Raw genomic sequence first — 7,860 nt, forward strand, 5'->3', positions numbered from 1 at the left:
CAATCATTTTATTATCATGTGTCCCAATTCTGGGGGCTGGCTGGGCTCATCCTGGTGGTTCTCACTTAGGGTCCTTCATGAAATTGCAGTCAGATGTTGGCTGGGCCAGTCATCTGGACCATCTCTTCGCTCACATGGCTGGTCTGGCTGATGCTGGTGGTCAGCTAGGACCTAGTGGGAGCTGCTGGCCAGAACACCCACATGTGGCCTCTCCAGGTGACCTGGGCTGCCTACAGCATGACTTCTGGGTTCCAAGAGCAAGAGCTCCAAGAAAATAGGGTGGAAGTGTATGGCATTTTTCTGACCTAGCTTTGGAAGTCACATAGTGACTTCTGCCCATCAAAGCAGTCATCGAATCCCAACCAAATTCAAGGAAAGGGGACATATACCTCTATTTGTCAGGAGGAGTGTCAAAATGAGCATGTAAGATGGCATATATCATAGGGGCCATCTTTTAAAAATACAGTACACCTCATGGCAGCCTTTCCTGGAAGAATTTTCCATTTGAAGGAAAAAGGTAATATGAATTATGGCTCCAACAAGGACCCCTCCCTGTAGTCACGTCTGACAGTAGCTCCTTCGGGGAACCGGCCACAAGAGACAGGGTTGGCAGCAAGATTTACTGCTCTGCCAAAGCTGTCATTGAAATAAATAGGATTAGAGCTGCAGTGACTTCATCATCCGGACTGTTCTAATAACATGTAATTTGTATCCATGCTGTGACCAGCACAGCCGCCAGGGCATGTGAGTGGGAATGCCTGGCCACCTCTGGGATGGGCCCATTTGCTGGAAATCTTGCAGGCCCTTGACTTTGTCCACCAGTAGACAGCTCTTAAATCCTCCCCTTACCAGCTTTTTTTATGCAGACAAAAGCTCTGTCTTCCCCAGCCCCTCTCTCTGAGGTGCCAGCCACAAGCCAGGGAGCTCTGGAAATCAAGTCAAACCAGTTGAGAGCTTTCCTGCTGGAGAGCACAATTGTGCTGGGGCCTGGCTCCCAGGGGACCTATGTCCAACCTCCAGGCGGGCTTGGTAATCAGCCACAATCCTGTCTGGCAGCCCTGTTATGGTGGCTCCTAAGATATGGAGCACAAGCTGTAGGACTGGGGAAAGACCTCCTACCCCATGGCTCCCTCACCCAGCCAGCTGCTGGCTTCCTTCTGGTCTCTCACCTTAGCTCCCAAACCCTACTGCATAAAGCCCAGCCTCCTCCCAACCCTAGCATCCAAGGCCCTCCTCCCTCCCGGTCTTGCTGTGTCTTGGGCCCTGCCCCTTCTGGTCTGAGCAATGAGAGGCAGGGAGGCCTTCCACAACCACCGCAGAGCAGAGACTGCCTTCATCACATCCTCAAGGCTCATGCTGCTGAGACCGTCCTGCTCACTGGAGCCAGGGGGTAAGGCTGCAAGTGAGCAGACGGATGGAGGAAGGGGCAGGGCTCAGGCCCCTGGAGGAGATGGGCTACTGCCACTGACTATGATTTCACTGTCTCTCTTGTCCCTACAGATGCTCAACCCACTGAGGGCTTTTCTGATCCCACAGCAGTTTCCCCTGTCTAGTGAATGGCCCTTGATCTCAGCTCCCCCAACTGTGAAATCTCCATACAGAGAGGAAATCCAGAAGTTTCTTGAAGTGCCAAGTAGATGACTTCACCCAGAATATCCAAATCCAGAGGAATGTTAATAATAACTACCACCATTTATTGAGCGTTTACTGTATGCCGAGCACAATACCAAATGCCATCTTCTCTCCTCAGTATTTAATCCTATTCTTTTCTTTTCAGTATTTAATCCTTGCATTCACCCATTTTGCAGATGAGAAAACAGAGGCTCAGAGAGGCAAAATAAATTTCTCACTGCGTCGTGCTAAGAAATGTTGGAGCCACTATATGAATCCAGATCTATCTGTTTGCAAAGTCCTAGATAGAAGCCATGAAGTATTTCTGCCACATCCTGGGTCTTGGCAGGCAGCCCCTGAGCCCATAAAATAACCTGACTTGGGAGCCTCCCATCCCACCTTTAGTCCCCTTTGCATGGGGTGGAACCAGAACAGGGGGCTGGGGCAAGGGGAATCAGGCAGAGAGGCAGGCAGGCTGATAGGCTTTGGCGGGTGGGAGGAGGGGCTCCTCACCATGGGAAGTTGTGGAGGGAAGTCTCCCTCAGACACTAAAGCCCCAAAGATGAGGGGACTTCTGAAGATGAACCTCCAAGGCTGGAGGTGCTGCCGTCTATTTTTGACAGCATAGCCAGACCCCAGGGGAAGAGCCCCTGCCCATGACTGCCCCTGAGATAGCTCCACACCCTTTCCTTCCCCCTGCCAGGAAGCACTCCCTTCAGTGGAAAGTGCATGGACTTTAGGGTCAAATCCCTGACTGACCACTTTCTAGCTGAGTGACCTCAGGAAAGTCACTTAACCTCTCTGGGCCTCCGTTTCCTCCTCTGTGAGTGAGAATAGTAATACTTATCTGGATGTTGTTGGGAGGGTTTATTGGCAATCTTGGGCATGAAACCCTTCAGACCCCAGCTGATAGGAGGCATGACCATGCTGGCATTATTGTCCTGAAGCCCTCAGAGGGCAGGACATTGCGGTCGGGTTGATCAAAGCCAGGTCAGGTGTGGAGAAGCAGCAGGATTTCCAGCACAGGTGTGGATGGGGCACCCCCATAAGCCCCAGGGACTGGCTGGTGCACAGGACAGACACTCCCCAGTCAGTAGCAGGGAGCCGCCATCTCAGAAGGGTGCCCTGATAAGGTTTGGTTCAGCCAGGAGGAGAGGCGCCTGCAGGAACAAGAAAGATGTGCCCAGGGGAAGGGCCGCCCCGTTCAAGCAGGTTCAACGCCAGCATGAGGCTGGGAGGTGAGACTTAGCCCGGTAAGTCCCAAGGAGCGCACAGGAGCAGCTCGCTGGGGACGGAAAGGGCCAAGAGCAAGGGCTTCAGAAGTCTGGCCTGGTTTTGGGCAAGGTGACATCTAGCAGGATCAGGCCAGGGGGCACAGGCAAACTCAGGGCTCAGGACTCTGGGGACTGGAAGGTGGGGGGTGGGAACTATCAACCACGAACAGCCCCCAATGTGCCAGGTGTTTTTGTCTATATCTTCTCAAATTATTCTCACAACCACCACTCTGTTTTACAGATGAGAAAATCAGGCTCAGAGAAAATAAATGGCTTTGCCCCAAGCCTCAGTTAGGGAGAGCCAGAGCCAGAATGCAAACCCGAGACTGTCTACCATTTTCCTTGGAACCAGGCAGAGAAGAAGGAAAAAGTGAGTGGGCCCCGTTGGGCAAGATCTTGTTTGTTGGGAACCCAACCCAAGAGAGGTTCATGTGAGAGCTGGTGAGAGCGCCTTGCCTTCATCCAGGGTGCCTGACAGGGGCCAGGAGGGCTGGACAGGAAAGGCAGGTTTCCTGCGGCCTCGGCCTCAGGCTCTGGAGCAGCCAGGCTAGACCAAGAATATGCGGCAGAACAAGCCCATCTGTGGCCACCGCTGCCTGCCAGGCCAGCCACTCATTACCCCTAGACGTGAGCACCCCCCGGCCCCCTGTACCCACCTTATAGTCACTGGTGGGTCAACGGTGTGGAGAAACACAGGACGGGCTGGTGCAGCCAGGGTCCTCAGACGACCCATCACAGGACTCGCTCTGCTCTAACCCCGCCTCCTCCAGGTGGGCCAGGTGTCGTCCCTGTGAGGGGTACACCCTGCTCAGCCCTGCTGCCATGGCCACATCCCCGTGTGGGAGTGAGGGAATTCCCGTGAGTCCCCAAGGCCACCAAAAGGCAGTCCTAGGAAGCCACGTGGAGGGACAAGTGGCACAGGAACAGTGGCTGCTGTGGGGCTCTCTGAAGCCTGGTTTGCCCAGAAGTGCCCATCAGAGGCGGCCCTGGTATTCGGGCCTGGATGACTTCCCCCACCTGGTGGCCAACTTCCCCCACATGGGGCCCAGCAGGGGCTGAAGGCCACGTTCCCACGCTGCTCCTGCTGGAGTCCAGCCAGGCCCCAGTCAGTGCCTTTAACCACCGTGCCAGCTCACAGCCCGGGGCACCCCAGGGTTTGGTCTGAGGGGAATCAGGCAGTTTCAATTACCTGCCAAGAGGTCTCACACAATCAATGCCTCTTTATTTCCTGAAAAGCCTGACGCTCACAGCAATGCCCCTGGTCAGACCTACAGTCTCTTCCCATGCAGGCAACCCACTGTGGGCTCCTGGTGATAATGGAGAGGTGTCCCCCACGTGCCTGCCCCAATGAATGGACTGAATCTTAAGTCCTTGACAGTGACCCCTGGTGGGTGGGGCCAGGAGAAGGGGATTTGAACTGTCTGGGGAATCTGTTTATTGATTCAACTCCACCACCTTCCAGGTTCTATGGTCAGCTTGGGATGCAGCAGCGATTAAGACAAACCCAGTGGCACCGTGACATGAGCAAGTGGGTTCTCTGGCTCCATTTTCCACAGTCAATGAAAGGATCTTTAAGGGACCGTTCTTGGTCACTATGTGCTGGCCTCAGTGAGGATGGGCCTTAATGCTGGTGCTGATTAGAAGAGATCCTAAGTAGCCCAAGCCACCTGGCGGTTGTGGATGGACTCACAGGCTGCTACGGTCGGGCAGGAAGACCTCTGGAGCCACCATTAAACCCAAAGTGGCGGATGGGGACCTTCTAGTGCTTGCTTGGCTGGAAGAAGCTGACAGTCAAAACCCAGCAGCTCTCTAGGCCATGGTGCTCCTCCCAGGGACCCCTCACCTGCCATGGCCAGGTTAGGGAAAGATCTGCCTTCTGGCCTTTCATCTGCCATGGCCACAGAGGAAGACACCAGAGAGCTTGAGCTCCTTGGAAGTATCTAGATGAAGCTTTCCAACAGGAAACCAAAGCAAGGCCTTAGCCCGTGAACAGAGGGCAGCTGGTCAAGCTTCCTTACTAAGTGGGACCAGGCAGGGCCAACTCAAAGAAGCACTTCTTATGGCTTCCCTGACAAACTGGCTAGTGTCCTGGAGACTGGGCATTCTGGCCTCCCGGCTGCCTTTCACACCTGACCTTGCCTGCCACAGCCCTCATCCCTCCACAGGAGCCCCCCCGCCACCTGCCCCCGGTGAGCTGAGCCCCTTCACACCCACGTGGAGGGATGAGGGTGAGGCCCAGGGATACAGAGTTCTCAGGCATGGGAGGTACAAAGACCCCCGGAGAGCAGGGGCAGAGGCTGTCAGGATGGAGCTTTGGTAGGATGGTCCACCCCAGAGAGACCTACTCAGGAGAGTTTCCAGAAGCCTGCAAAGAACCTCTAGGGGGACTGGGGATAAGCTCTGCCCTCTGGGTGCCAGGACCTGTCTGACCCTTAGCAAATCACTGAGCTTGTCAGAGCCTGAGTGAAGTGAGTCAAGGAGATAAGACATGGCATCAGCTAGTAATCTTACGGGCCTCATGAATCACTTCACCTCTAGAGAGCAGGCTGCCACCTCAGTTTCCTCCTACATCATACAGATAGAGAGCATGCAGGTTGCTGGAGGCTCCTCCAGCTGGGTGGTGTGAGATCTTCAGACATGACCTTGCTGGAAAGCACGGGACAGTAGACGAGGAGCACCCAGGACACGGAGGCTCCAGGGCTGCCCCTTTACTGCTCTGCTTCAGCCTATCCATCAAATGGGCCAATAATGGCTGTTCTTCTCCAAGGTTCTGGGAAAAATGAGGTGAGTCAAAGGAAGTGGGCCTGCTGTATATGTGGAACTGGCCCAGCAGTCAATTGTTCCATGACATGCACAGTCACAGTCAGGATAGCCTTCCCATAGTCACTATGTATCCCCCAAATTCATATGCTGAAGCTCTCACCCCCCAGTACCTTAGAACGTGACTATATTTGGAGAGAGGGCCTTTAAGGAGGTGATGAAGGTTAAGTAAGGTCATAAGGGTGGGCCCTCAGCCAATCTGACTGGTGCGCTTGTGAGAAGAGAGAGACATACCAGGAAAGGCCATGTGAGGACACAGTGAGAAGGCAACCATCTGCAAACCAAGGAGAGAGGCCTCAGGAGAAACCTATGTTGCCAACACCTTTATCTTCCTATGGGGTTAAAAGGTGTGAGAGAACGAATTTCTGTTGTTTAAGCCTGAATCTGTGGTGCCTTGTTACGGCTGCCCCCAGGATACTAATACGGTTACTGAAGGGATCGCCAGGCTCACCCATAGGACCTCCTTGCTTGTCCTGGAAGCTCCTCGAAGGCCTTCTCATGAGTGATATTTCCCTGGCAGGGGTGCTGCTAGGCAGGGTGTGCTCTACTCTCAGCCCTCACGTCTGCAGTGGCTCCTTTCTCACCAGCCACAGCCAGGCCACCAGCTCTCTCAAGCATCCCTGGGCCTGGTCCTAGCAGCTGAGGCCTGCTCCTGCCCAGCACCTCAGCAGGAGCCCAGAGCCAGGTGAGGACACCCCTCACCTGCACCACTTCTGGGCCCTCAGTCCTCTTGGCTTCACTCTTTCTCCTGGCTCCCAGCCAGGTCGAGAACCCCTCCCAGAGGCCTTGGTGAGTATTCCCTGAGGTTGACTGCTCGGAATTTCTCCAGAAAGCCACTGGCGGTTTCCATTTCTCACGTAGGTGACCAGGGTGTTCAGGAGAATCCTGGCAACAAAGGAGAGGAGGGAACGGATAGAGGAGCAGGAGAATGGTCATGACGGCCCGTCTCCCCTCAGGCTCGGACCCCCAGGGGTAGGTCATCTTCAGCAATTCTTTCAGCTGGATCGAGGCCTGGGAGCCCTGCTGGAAATGACAATTCCTTCTTGGTACGATCCCTGACTGGCTGACCTCCTGGCCCTGTAGTCGCTGAGGCGGTCATTCTGCTCAAAGGGCCCTCAGCCTGAGGTCGAGAGCCTCCCTATGGCTGGTGTGGAGCCAGGGCCTGTGTACCAGAGGCTGCTCTGGCCTCCAAGGGGTTATGACTAGAAGGTCACAGGAGAAGGCAGTCAAGCTGATGCCCACCATAGTGTCCAGAACTGAAGTGACACCAGGCCCTTTTGTACTAGACTCAGGGAAGGGACAGGCTTTCTTTCTTTCCTCAGCCCCTGAGAACTCTCTCTGCCCTCCCCTCTCAGGGGGCGCTTCCTTTGAACCTGGAGACCTTCCTGCTCTGCCAGAGCTGGTCTTGTTCATCCAGGCAGCACTGCCGGGAAGAGATGACAGAGGGGCTGCTCAATCTGACCAGGCGAAAGGCAAGGGTTTTCCTGCCTTGGATGGATGCTTGCTTTGATGTGTCCGTTCATTCACGTATCCAATAAGAATTTATGAAGCACCTTTCTGTGCCAGCGACTGTGCTAGGCCCTGGCCCAGGGTGGGTGAGAAAGCTGTGGAAAGGGCCCGTTGTTTGTGCAGGGGTGGATGACTAACCCCAGGAATGAAGGAGCCCTTTCTCCAGAGGCAAGTGGGTGCCTGACAGTGAAGAAGAGAGACACACACATGCACCCCAATAAAACTCCTCTGAGAAGTTCTTTGTGGCTGGGCTGGGTCCCAGGGCAGCCTGTTTGTCAGGGGCCAGGACCCAGCCCCACACTGTGTTATCTTTGTGTTCCTGGGTCCACCACATGGGTGTGATTCGTCTATGTCATGTCGGAGCAGGGAGGTGAGGAGGTTGGGGGCGCAGGAATGAGCATTCCATACAGTGATCTCACCCTTCTATCCCGCCCCCAGGTAGTTCCCCCAGTCATTGGAAGGGCTGACATTCTTTTGAGTGCTGAACATGGTGGGGGCTGGCAGTGACGGCATAGGCTTCTTTGTCAGTGAGGCCAAGATTAGCGGGAACATTGAAGAGACTTCATCCGCTCGGTCAGGCCCAAACCCTGGGTTGTCCAAAAGCCATGCATTTTAACTTCTGCTTCCTCTATGCCTGCACCTGTGG

Source organism: Neofelis nebulosa, chromosome 9 (genome assembly GCF_028018385.1).
Source record: "Neofelis nebulosa isolate mNeoNeb1 chromosome 9, mNeoNeb1.pri, whole genome shotgun sequence".
NCBI lineage: Eukaryota > Metazoa > Chordata > Mammalia > Carnivora > Felidae > Neofelis > Neofelis nebulosa.